The sequence below is a fragment of the Amblyraja radiata genome, chromosome 27 (genome assembly GCF_010909765.2).
Source record: "Amblyraja radiata isolate CabotCenter1 chromosome 27, sAmbRad1.1.pri, whole genome shotgun sequence".
Taxonomy (NCBI): Eukaryota; Metazoa; Chordata; class Chondrichthyes; order Rajiformes; family Rajidae; genus Amblyraja; species Amblyraja radiata.
The window spans coordinates 26,299,022-26,311,106 of NC_045982.1; the positions used below are offsets into that span (position 1 = coordinate 26,299,022).

At 44.4% G+C, this 12,085-nt stretch overlaps 1 protein-coding gene across 2 annotated transcripts in view; it reads right to left on the reverse strand.

Annotated features, from left to right (window-relative positions):
- Nucleotides 1-10,716, reverse strand: part of nfyc (nuclear transcription factor Y subunit gamma) — a 77,013-nt gene extending 66,297 nt beyond the window's left edge. For both annotated transcript variants that reach the window (XM_033045507.1, XM_033045505.1), the window contains exon 1: nucleotides 10,568-10,716. The gene's annotated coding sequence lies outside the window, so the exon portion shown is untranslated. The remainder of the gene's footprint in view (nucleotides 1-10,567) is intronic.
- Nucleotides 10,717-12,085: the final 1,369 nt, after the last annotated feature.

Genomic DNA, 12,085 nt, shown 5'->3' on the forward strand with positions numbered 1-12,085 from the left:
CCGTTTTTTCCCCCTGATTTATTGCATCGCTGGATTTGAAAGTCGGGGCTCAAATTCATGGCCTTTAAAATCACAGATTGCAAGTTCACGCTTGTTTTAGTATATAGGACGTTTATTTAACATCTTATCTAGTTTTTAATGTAATTTAATTTTAATCTGATGATGCGAAATAAGTTAATTAGGCCCCGATATCGGCAACATGATCACTATCCGTATTGTGTAATTGTCTATCCGTGATCACTATTTTCATGCTAAATATCTGACTAAAAACTTTCACAGTACCTGTATATACAGATCGGATTGTGGCCGCCGCCTTGTTAAACATGCTGGCCCCCATGTTGAACATGGCGGCAGCCATGACCGATCTGTATGTGTGTCTGTGTAAATCAGCCCTTGTGACGAGGCTTGTCCTCGATCACAGCTTTTGAGTTGTCAATGCAAAATAGGGAACAAGATGCTAATTTCCTAGTATGAAAATGATCATAACTTTTTTAATCCTCAAGATATGAAAGTGAATTAGGTAAATATGAAAGGTTTTTTATGCTTTATCTGATGGGATAAATTACAGGCTGGATTTTTAAAATCTCAAAATGTTGTAACATTCCTACAATGTGTATAGATGTCTCGATTGCTCACAGTAATAAAGATAATTAGAGATGAGGAAGAAATTGAACAGATCTGGAAGAAGAACTGAGTATTTGAAAAAAACAAAACAATTAAGGCATTATGGTACTGGAAATCAATGTAATTTAAGAATTTTAGATTACCTCTGTCCTGTAGAGTGGACCAAGGAAAGGTTTAGAGGGATATGGCCCAAACGCAGGCAGGTGGGACTATGCAGATGAGGCATCTTGACTGGCCTGGATAAGTTGGGCCAAAGGGCCTGTTTCGTTGCTGTATGACTATGTGAGTTAATCCAAGAGGTAATAAAGACATGGTTGAGTATTTCAGCAAGGTTGAGTAATAAAGGCAAGGTTGAGTATTTCAGCACCAAATTAGCAAAGAAAAGGACATTTATGGTAATGTGTAGAGTGAATACTGATATTTTTGACCATGTGTGACACCATTCATCTTAATCTTAAGTCCAGAAGGTTGCAAAGAGTCCCCAGTTCATTGGACCTCCAGGGAAAGGAAATGGGGTTGGTACTTTGGGAATAAAAGTTACGATGGAGTCTGAAGATAATGGCCAAAGTCTTCCCAATAATTTGTTGTTACATGCATTGTAGTGGTGCACAGTCAAGTGTCATCATTTGATATTATCAAGGAAGAGTTGAAAAAAAGTACACAATATGCTTACTTTCGCCAGTAGAAACGTCATAAACAAGTTACAAGTTTATAAAACACTGGTTAGCCCACATTTGGTGTATCGCATGCAGCTCTGCTTGCCACACTATAAGGAGGATGTAACTGTGCTGGAGGGAACAAAAAAGAGGTTGACTAGGGTAGTGCCTGGACTGGAGTTGTCAGAGAGATTAGTTCAACTGGGTTTGTTTACCGTGGAGTGGAAAAGGCCAAGGGGTGACCTGATAGAGGTGTTCAAAATTATGAGAGGGATAAATAGAGTACATAATAAGAACCTTTTAAATATATGGAATTTCAACCATGCTGCCCGAGAAGATGGTGGAGGCAGGTATCCCCACAATATTTTGGCTGGCATAAAAGGCTAGGGACCAAATGCAGGTAAATGGCTATAACATACCAGGCTCATATCTTTGAGATATGAGAGGGACACCTAGAGGAAACCCACCCCATCACAGAGAGAACATGTAAACTCCACAAGGACAGCAGCAGTCAGAGTGCTCCCAGTCTGGAACTGTGAGGGAGCTATACAGGTCTGTACTTGTACAGGTCCTTGTAGCATCCCATTAGTCTGCTAGCCTGAAAATGATCCATTTACCTGAAACATGTAATAATGAGGAACTGAGGATCCTAGTTTACCAAAGATAGATACAAAATGCTGGAGTAACTCGGTGGGTCAGACAGCATCTCTGGAAAACATGGATAGGTAGCATGTAAAATGGATAGGTCTGAAGAAGGATCCCGACCCAAAACATTACCTATCCATGTTCTCCCAAGATGATGCCTGACCAGGCTGAGTTACTCTAGCATTTTGTCTTTCATTGTTTACCCAAAACATGTTTTCTGTTACTTAGATAATACTCTGCCCAAACCAATATATTACCCCCTATACCATGAGTGGAATTTTCTTTTGAAACAGCGTACAGAAACCTTCCAGAAATTCAAATCCACTATTTCTAGTTCCCCTTGGTTCACCTTGTTCATTACATTCTCAAATAACTAATGAATTGGTCAAACGTCATTTCCCTTACATAAAACTATGCTGACACACTTCATTGTATTATGATTTTCTAAATGTCCTGCAGCTACCTAATAAAAATGCATTCCAGCATTTTACCCAATCATACCAGATTGTAAAGCGGCTTTTCAAACCAGTCAGGACCAGCTCTGTGCAAGAGTAATCCAATATTTCTATTCCCCTCTTCCCTGTAAGTTCTTTCCTTTCAGATAGTTATGCAGCTCCCTTCTGACCGTACAACTGAATCTGCATTGGCTATCATCCAGTCAGTGGATTCTATACACTAACCACTTGCCGTGTAAATATGAACTCCATGTCACTAACAGTCTTTTGTCAAATACCTTGATTCCACACCTCCTCATTCCTGACCCTCCATAAATACACAGTATCACTATTCACAACCTCTCCTGTTCCAGCGAGAAAAAAACATTTCCAAACTATTAATATCACTGAAGTCTCTTACCCCATAATAATTTTGGTCAAACATTTCTTCACCTTCTCTACAAGAGTCATACAGCATGGAAATAGGCTCTTTACCTCGATTTTTCCACGATGACCAATATGCCTCCTGCACTCCAAGGAACAAAGTCCTAGCCTGCCCAATCACCCCCTATTATTCAGGCCCTCAAGTCCTGACAGCATCCTCGTAAATCTTCACTGCACCTCTCCCAGCTTCATGCATCTTTCTTATAACAGCCAATCTTGATTATGATCAGAACCGAGCACAATGGTCAAAGTAGGTTACATCATGAAGATACAAGAAACTGGGGATGATGGAATCTTGAGCAAATGAAATAAAACGGCTGAAGGAACACGGCTCCTCAGGCCGTATCTGTATGGAGAAATGGATAGATGACGTCAGTCTGAAGAAGGATCCCGACCCAAAACATCGCCTGTCCATTTCCCGCCACAGATGCTGCCTGGCCCGCTGTGCTCCGCTAACAGTTTTGTTTCGCTCAGTGTTGTATCATGACCCCCCTGCTCTTAATATATATTAGTGCCCTCCATAATATTTGGGAGAAAGACCCATCATTTATTTATTTGCCTCTGTACTCCATAATTTGAGATTTATAATAGAAAAAAAATCACATGTGGTTAAAGTGCACATTGTCAAATTTTATTAAAGGCTATTTTTATACATTTTGGTTTCACCATGTAGAAATTACAGCTGTGTTTATACATAGTCCCCCCCATTTCAGGGCATCATAATGTTTGGAACACATGGCTTCACAGGCGTATGTAAATGCTCAGGTGTGTTTATTTCCCACCATAATGCAGATATAAGAGAGCTCTCAGCACCTAGCCTTTCCTCTATTCTTTCCATCTCCCTTGGAAACTTGTATTGCTGTTTATCAACATGAGGACCAAAATTGTGCCAATGAAAGTCAAAGAAGCCATTATGAGACTGAGAAATAAGAATAAAACTGTTGGAGACATCAGCTAAACCATAGGCTTACCAAAATCAACTTTTTGGATCATTAAGAAGAAAGAGAGCAATGGTGAACTTACTAATCACAAAGGGCCAAGGAAGACTCCACAGCTGATGACAGAAGAATTTTCTCTATAATATATAGAAAAATCCCCAAACACCTGTCCAACAGATCAGAAACACTCTTCAGGTGTGGATTTGTCAATGACCACTGTCCGCAGAAGACTTCATGAACAGAAATATAGAGGCTACAAGATGCAAACCACTGGTTAGCTGCAAAAATAGGATGGCCAGGTTACAGTTTGCCAAGAAGTACTTAAAAGAGTTCTGGAAAAAGGTCTTGTGGACAGATGAGACGAAGATTAACTTATATCAGAGTGATGGCACAAGCAAAGTATGGAGGAGAGATCCAAAGCATACCACTTCATCTGTGAAACACGGTGGTGGGGGTGTTATGACCTGGGCTGTGTATGGCTGCTGAAGGTACTGGCTTACTTATCTTCATTTATGATAGAACTGCTGATGGTAGTAGCATAATGAATTCTGAAGTGTATAGACACATCCTATCTGCTCAAGTTCAAACAAATGCCTCAAAACTCATTGGCCGGCGGTTCATTCTACGGCAAGACAATGATCCCAAACATACTTCTAAATCAACAAAGGAGTTTTTCAAAGCTAAAAAATAGTAAATTCTTGAGTGGCCAAGTCAATCACCCGATCTGAACCCAATTGAGCATGCCTTTTATATGCCGAAGAGAAAACTGAAGGGGACTAGCCCCCAAAATAAGCATAAGCTAAAGATGGCTTCAATACAGGCCTGGCAGAGCATCACCAAAAAAGACACCCAGCAACTGGTGATGTCCATGAATCACAGACTTCAAGCAGTCATTGCATGCAAAGGATAAGCAACAAAATACTAAACATGACTACTTTCATTTACATGACATTGCTGTGTCCCAAACATTATGGTGCCCTGAAATGGGGGGGGACTATGTACAAACACTGCTGTAATTTCTACATGGTGAAACCAAAATGTATAAAAATGACCTTTATTAAAATCTGACAATGTGCACTTTAACCACATGTGATTTTTTTTCTATTACAAATCTCAAATTGTGGAGTACAGAGGCACATTATGGAGGGCACTATATATATATATCCTCATGCCTTCAGCCTTTTATGTTTCCCTCAGGATTATTACAGTCTTCCTCAAAAGTTCAACACCATCTGAGTAATTAAAAAGTTATTTTCACAACCAACTGTAAATCAGTTGCTTTAACAAAGGCAATGGCCCAAGTATTGACCTACTGTACACTTCCTTCCATTAGAATGAAACAATTTTTCAATAAAGCGCCTGGGCATGATCAGCCATGATCACATTGAATGGCGGTGCTGGCTCGAAGGGCTGAATGGCCTACTCCTGCACCTATTGTCTATTGCCTCCTGTTGCTTTATTAATTTTCTTTCCACATTGCTCACCCTTGTTTATTCATTGGCTTTCAATCTTGATTAGAAGCCTATTTAATAGTAAAGCTTCTTTTAGAAGTTCATACTTATTGATATCAACTACATTTTCCTGTTTCTGAAACTTCAGAACTCAGAACTGAATACTCATTAGAGTAGGATGTCCTCATCTTTCTCCTAAACTACAACCTGCTCATTTGTGTCTACCTGGCAGTCGAAAGTTTCTTCTCTGGCGATAGACCTACAAAATGCTGGACTAACTCAGCAGGTCAGGCAGCATCTATGGAGAAAATGACAAGATGCTTCGGGTCAAGACGCTTCTTCAGACCCCGTCGAGAGGAATAGGTGACTTTTCACCTATTCCTTTTCTCCAGATGATGCTGCCCAACCTGCCGAGTTAGTCTGGCATTTTGTGTCTATCATTGGCGTAAATCAGCATCTGCAGTTCCTTCCTACACGTTCCTTCACTGGCTGCAGTCTCGAGCTGTGAGGTGACCACTCCTCATACAAACTGTCCATGAAACACTCAGCCTCATGGATGTACCACAATGAGGTCAACTGTTGGACCATAATAAGGTCAATGCTAAAATCCAGCTGGTAAACATTCTGCAACAAGGGGTTACAGCAATGGAGATGCTCCTGTTTCTTCTCCATTTATTTGAACAAATAAAAAAAAATGTATCTGTCTCGAGAGAGAACTAAGATTACTTTTTTTTTTTTTGCTTAAACCAGTTGCTTGTGTTAACTCCCAGGGCTCCAACCCCTAGGTCTCCTTTATTCCATATGGATCTGACTCCCAGGGTCCCATTTACGGAGTTATCCTGCTTTCTGAGTTCTTTCCAGAGAAAGAAAATTGAGAATATAGAAGATACACCCAAGGTGTTGGAGTAACTCAGCAGAACAGGCATCTCTGGATAGAAGGAATGGGTGACGTTTTGGGTCAAGGCCCTTCTTCAGTCTGACAGTCAGGAGAGAGGAAGACCAGAGATAAGGAAGTATACAGTGTGAAAAAGAGACATAAAAGAGGACGAAGTTCAAGGAAAATGTAGAATAGATCATTGTTAGCTAATGGAAGTTGACAACAAAGCATACAAAGATAAAATTTAATCAGGACAGTGAGACTGGTCGGAGAACTAGAATGGGGGAGTGATGGAGAGAGAGGGACAGCAAGGGTTACTTGAAGTTAGAGAAGTCAATACCGCTGAATCAAGCTGAATATGAGGTGCTGCTCCTCCAATTTGTGTTGGGTCTCATGCGGAAAGTGGAGGCAGTCCATGACAGAAAGGTCAGTATGGGAATGGGAGGGGGAGTTAAAGTGTTTAGCAACCGGGAGATCATGTTGTTTTCTGTGGACTGAGTGGAGGTGTTCAGTGAAACGACCACTGAATATAGAACAGTATAGCACAAGAACAGCTCCTCAGCCCACAATGTATGTGCCGTACATGATGCCAAGACCATCTCTGACCTACCTGCACATAATCCACATCCCTCCACTCCCTGCATACCCATACGCATATTTAAAATTCTCATAAATGCCACTATCGTACCTGCCATCACCACCACCCCTGGCAGCATGTTCCAGGCACTCACTAAAATATGTAAAAAAACTTGTCTCGCACATCTCCTTCAAACTTTGCCCTACATAGCCTGAAAACTATGAGCTCTTTCTTTGATTTTTCCATCCTGGGAAAAAGGTTCCGACTGTCTACCATATCTATGCCTCTCATAATTTTATATACATCTATCAGGTCTCTGCACAACCTCCAGCGTTCCAGAGAAAAAAAATTCAAGCCTGTCCAACCTTTCCCTGTAGCTAATACCCCCTAATCCAGGCATCATTCTGGTGAACCTTTGCACTCTTTACAAAGCCTCGAGTTATCCTTCCTCTAATGGGGTGACCACAACTGCATGAAATACTCCAATCCTTCCCCACCCTCAACTCCATCCAGGGACCCCAGCAATCCTTCTAGATGAGACAGAGGTTTACATGTACCTCCTCTAACTTCATCTGGTGTTCCCGATATGAGCTCCTGTACATCGACGAGACCAAGTATAGAATCGGAGATTGTTTCGCTGAACGCTTGCACTTAGTTCGCCAAGGCCTACTCGATCTCCCTGGTGCTAATTACTAAATCCCTTCCCATTCTGATCTTACTGCCCTGGGCTTCCTCCATCGCCAGAATGAGGCCACACGCAAATTGGACGAACAGCATCTCATATTCCACTTGGGCAGCATGATGTATATTCCTGTCCTCATTGGCAATGAAGCCTAATCAATACACAGGTGAATGAGACAAGGTTGAAAGGTTATAGCACAGACTTGTCCCGTGGCTTTAATGGCCGCGGGACAATCGCCATCGCCAGCCGGGGGCTTTGACTTTGACTCTGACATCGGGGGAGAGTGCAGTGGAGAGATAAGTTTTTTTGGCCTTCCATCACAGCAATGTGATGGATGTTTATGTAAATTATGTTGTGTCTTGGGTCTATTTGTTTGTAATGTATGGCTGCAGAAACGACATTTCGTTTGGACCTCAAGGGGTCCAAATGACAATAAATTGAATTGTATTGTATTGTATAATGACAAGTGAATAATTCAGCACAACCACCGCTCGACATCCCAACCATTACTGAAGACCGTCCACCAAACAATCAGTACCCTGTTGCTGCCTTCTCTCCATATCCCTTGATTCCTCCAGCCCTAGGAGCTCTATTGAACTCTCTTTTGAATGCATCCATTGAATCGGCCGCCACTGCCTTCTGAAGCAAAGAATTCCACAAATTCACAACTCTAACTGAGATGAGGAAAAAGTTTTTCCTCATCTCAGTTCTAAATGGCCAACACCTTATTCTTAAACTGTGGCCCCTGGTTCTGGACTCCCCCAACATAAGGAACATGTTTCCTGTAACTAGCATGTCCAATCCCTTAATAATTTTATATGTTTCTATATGATCCCCTCTCATCCTAAATTCCAGTGAATATAAGCCCAGTCACTCCAATCTTTCAACATATGACAATCCCGCCATCCCGAGAATTAACCTGGTGAACCTACGTTGCACTCCCTCAATATTAAGAATGTCCTTCCTCAAATTAGGAGACCAAAGCTGCACACAATACTCCAGGTGTGGTCTCACCAGGGCCCTGTACACTGCAGAAGGACCTCTTTGCTCCTATACTCCTCCTGTAGTTATGAAGGCCAATATGCCATTAGCTTTCTTCACTGCCTGCTGTACCTGCATGCTTATTATCTCTCTGACTCAAATGGAAATGAAAGTTGTTGTGGTATTAGCTGGAAATTTTTGATTGAATGGTGTAGGGAAATTATTAAATCTTCAAACTAGAACAACAGAATCCTTCTTTAAGGTTGCTTCTCAGACTGAAGGCTAGTGACTAGTGGTGTGCCTCAGGGTTCGGTGCTGGGCCCATTACTGTTTGTCATCTACATCAATGATTTGGTTGAGAACATTCAGGGCAAGATTAGGAAGTTTGCTGATGATACAAAAGTTAGAAGTTTTGAAGATAGTGAAGGTGGTTGTGAAAGATTGCAGCAGGATCTGGATCAATTGGCCAGGTGGGCAGAGGAATGGTTGATGGAATTTAATAAAGAAGTGTGAGGTGTTGCATTTTGGGACATTGAACAAGGGCAGGACCTACACAGTAAATGGTAGGCTTCTGGGTAGTGTTGTAGAGCAGATGGATCTAGGAGTACAGGTGCATGGTTCCTTGAAGGTCGAGTCGCAAGTAGATAAGGTGGTCAAAAAAGCTTTTGGCACTTTGGCCTTCCATCAGTCAGAGTATTGAGTATAGAAGTTGGGAGGTCATGTTGCAGTTGTATTAGACGTTGGTGAAACCGTATTTAGAATATTGTGTTCAGTTCTGGGCACCATGTTATAGGAAAGATATTGTCAAGCTTGAAAGGGTTCAGAAAAGATTTACGAGGATGTTGCCAGGACTAGATGGTGTGAGCTATCGGAAGAGGTTGAGCAGGCTGGGTCTCTATTCCATGGAGCGCAGGAGGATGAGGGGAGATCTTATAGAGCAGGGGTTCTCAACCTTTTTCTCCCCGTTTACCCCTGGCAACTTTAATAGCATATAACAATGTTATTTCACTTATTTATGAACAACTAATGATGAACAGAACCAGAACCAAACACAGCCAGTCAATGAGAAAAAAATATGTACAAGTCCAGAATCAAAACATTTACCCCCTGGGTAGGCAAAATTTACCCCCAGGGGGTAACCCTTGTTATAGAGGTATACAAAATTATGATAGGAATAGATCGGGTAGATGCACAGTCTTTTGCCCAGAGTAGGGGAATCGAGGACCAGAGGACATAGGTTCAAGGTGAAGGGGGAAAGATTTAATAGGAATCCGAAGGGTAACATATTCACACAAAGGGTGGTGGGTGTATGGAACAAGCTGCCAGAGGTGGTAGTTGAGGCTGGGACTATCCCATTGTTTAAGAAACAGTTAAACAGGTACATGGATAGGACAGGTTTGGAGGGAAATGGACCAAGTGGGGCTAGTGTAGCTGGGACATTGTTGGCCGGTGTAGGCGAGTTGGGTCGAAGGACCTGTTTCCACACTGTATCGCTCTAAGACTCTATTAACATCATTGGTAAATAAATGTGGACAGTACCCAGATAGAGCTCAGGCTGACAGATAAGGGTAAAAATGGGGGACCATATACAGCTAAATGATTTAGAACTGAAATAAAGTGGGTGAGAGTGAAGAGTTGCGAAGATCCAACCCAAGTTCCAATAAATCCATGCCCAGCCAGCCCAGCTCCTGGCCCCATCTCCATAGGCGTACCCTGAGCCCTGCACCTTTGCATCAACCCAATCCGAGCTGCTGGTAACTGGGAGAGGGGCCGGTTGCAACCCAACGTGATGGCCGCACCGCACCGCCCCGCCTCCCGCGCTCGCTGATTGGCGGAAAGGCTAGTGCGCGCCAATAATTGTACAGACGGAGGCCAGTGATTGGCCGGGCTACGCGCCCATCCAGGCCCGAGAGCAAGTTAGTGTGAGGCGCGCGGCTCCCGGGCCGAGGCCGATGGCGTCGAGACGGCTCTGGCGCCACGGGGAGACGGGGGCTGGGCTGGAGCTGGCGGACTGGTAGTGGGAGCCTCTGGTCCCGGGCCGGCGGCCAGGAGCCGGGCAGCTCAAGGGGGCTGCGGCCCGCGAACCAATAGCGGCCGTAGCCCTCAGACCAATCACACCTCTGACCCGTGTCCACCAATGAGAGCGGCGGCAGACGCGGGCTCAAGATGGCGCCGCCGCCCAGCACCGCCGTCTCCTCTCTCTCTCCCGCGGGCCCGACCCGCAGCCGCGCCTGGCAGTCCGCAGCCGCCACACTCACCCGCTGCTCCCTGGCCCACCGCCCGAACTCGCCTACTTCCAGCCGGCAGCCGCCGCTCCTCTCTCTGTCACTCGCCTCCCCCCCGCTTGGAAATACCGATCCCAAACAAGATGGCTCCCGCACCGCTTCAGGGTGGAGAGAGCAGCTCATCTCGCGAGAGGTCGCCGGCAACTCCCGCTCTTAAAGGCGTTTGTTGGCACATTAAAGGGATTGTTTGGCCAAAACTGGGTCATGCACAAGAGAGACGAAGAGCTTACTTTGTATGTCCTCTCATCTGGTCCATTTAGGGGAGTGGCAGTGGACTATTCAGGTTTAGATTTGCTTTATTACTACTGTCATATGTACCGTGGTACAGTAAAAGCTGTAGTTTGAAGAAGGGTCTCGACCCTGAAACGTCACCCATTCCTTCAATGCTGCCTGATCCGCTGAGTTACTCCAGCATTTTGTGTCTACCTTCGATTTAAACCAGCATCTGCAGTTCTTTCCTACACAGTAAAAGTTTTTCCTGCCTCGAGGGTACATCGAACAATCCCTGTTCCAGGCGTACACTGGCCCTGTCTCTGCTACATTGACGATTACATCGATGCTACCTCCTGCACCCATGCAGAACTCACGGACTTTGTTAAATTAACTATCAATTTCCATCCTGCACTCGAATTCACTTGGACCATCTCTGACATCTCCCTTCCCTGGTCTTGATCCCTCCTCTCTCCTCTCTCATTAACTACCGCCCAATCTCAAACTTCCCCTTTCTTTCAAAAACCCTGGAGCGTATCGTTGCGTCGCAACTTTATTCCCACCTCCTTGCGTATAACCTACTTGAACCCCTCCAATCTGGCTTTCGGCCCCTCCATAGCACAGAAACTGCTCTCCTCAAAGTCCTCAACGACCTCCGCACCTCTGCTGACACTGGTTCCCTCAACATCCTCATCCTCCTCGACCTGAGCGTAGCCTTCGATACAGTGAACCATAGCATCCTGCTCACCAGACTCAAAGACCTCGGCATTGAAGGCTCTGCACTCAGCTGGCTCCGTTCCTACCTTTCCAACAGATCCCACTTCATCTCTCTCCACAACCACGCCTCTGCTACAGCCACAGTCACTCAAGGCGTTCCCCAAGGCTCCGTACTCGGCCCCCTCCTCTTCATCATCTACATCCCCCCCCCTTGGTCAGATACTCCGCCACTTCAACCTGGACTTCCACTGTTACGCTGATGACACCCAGATCTACCTCAGCACCAAATCCCCCCCCTCTCCCATATCAACTCCTATTTGTCAGCTATAAAAACCTGGATGCAACATAATTTTCTCAAACTCAACAGCGATAAGACAGAATTCCTCCTCATAGGCTCCAAAGCCACACTCAGCAAAATCAATAACCCCACTCTCACCATCGACGGCACCACTGTCTCCCCAGGCCCGCAACCTTGGCGTGATCTTTGATTCCACCCTCTCCCTTGAGCCTCACATCCGCCATGTGGTTAAAACCTCCTTCTTTCATCTCCGCAACATCGCCAAA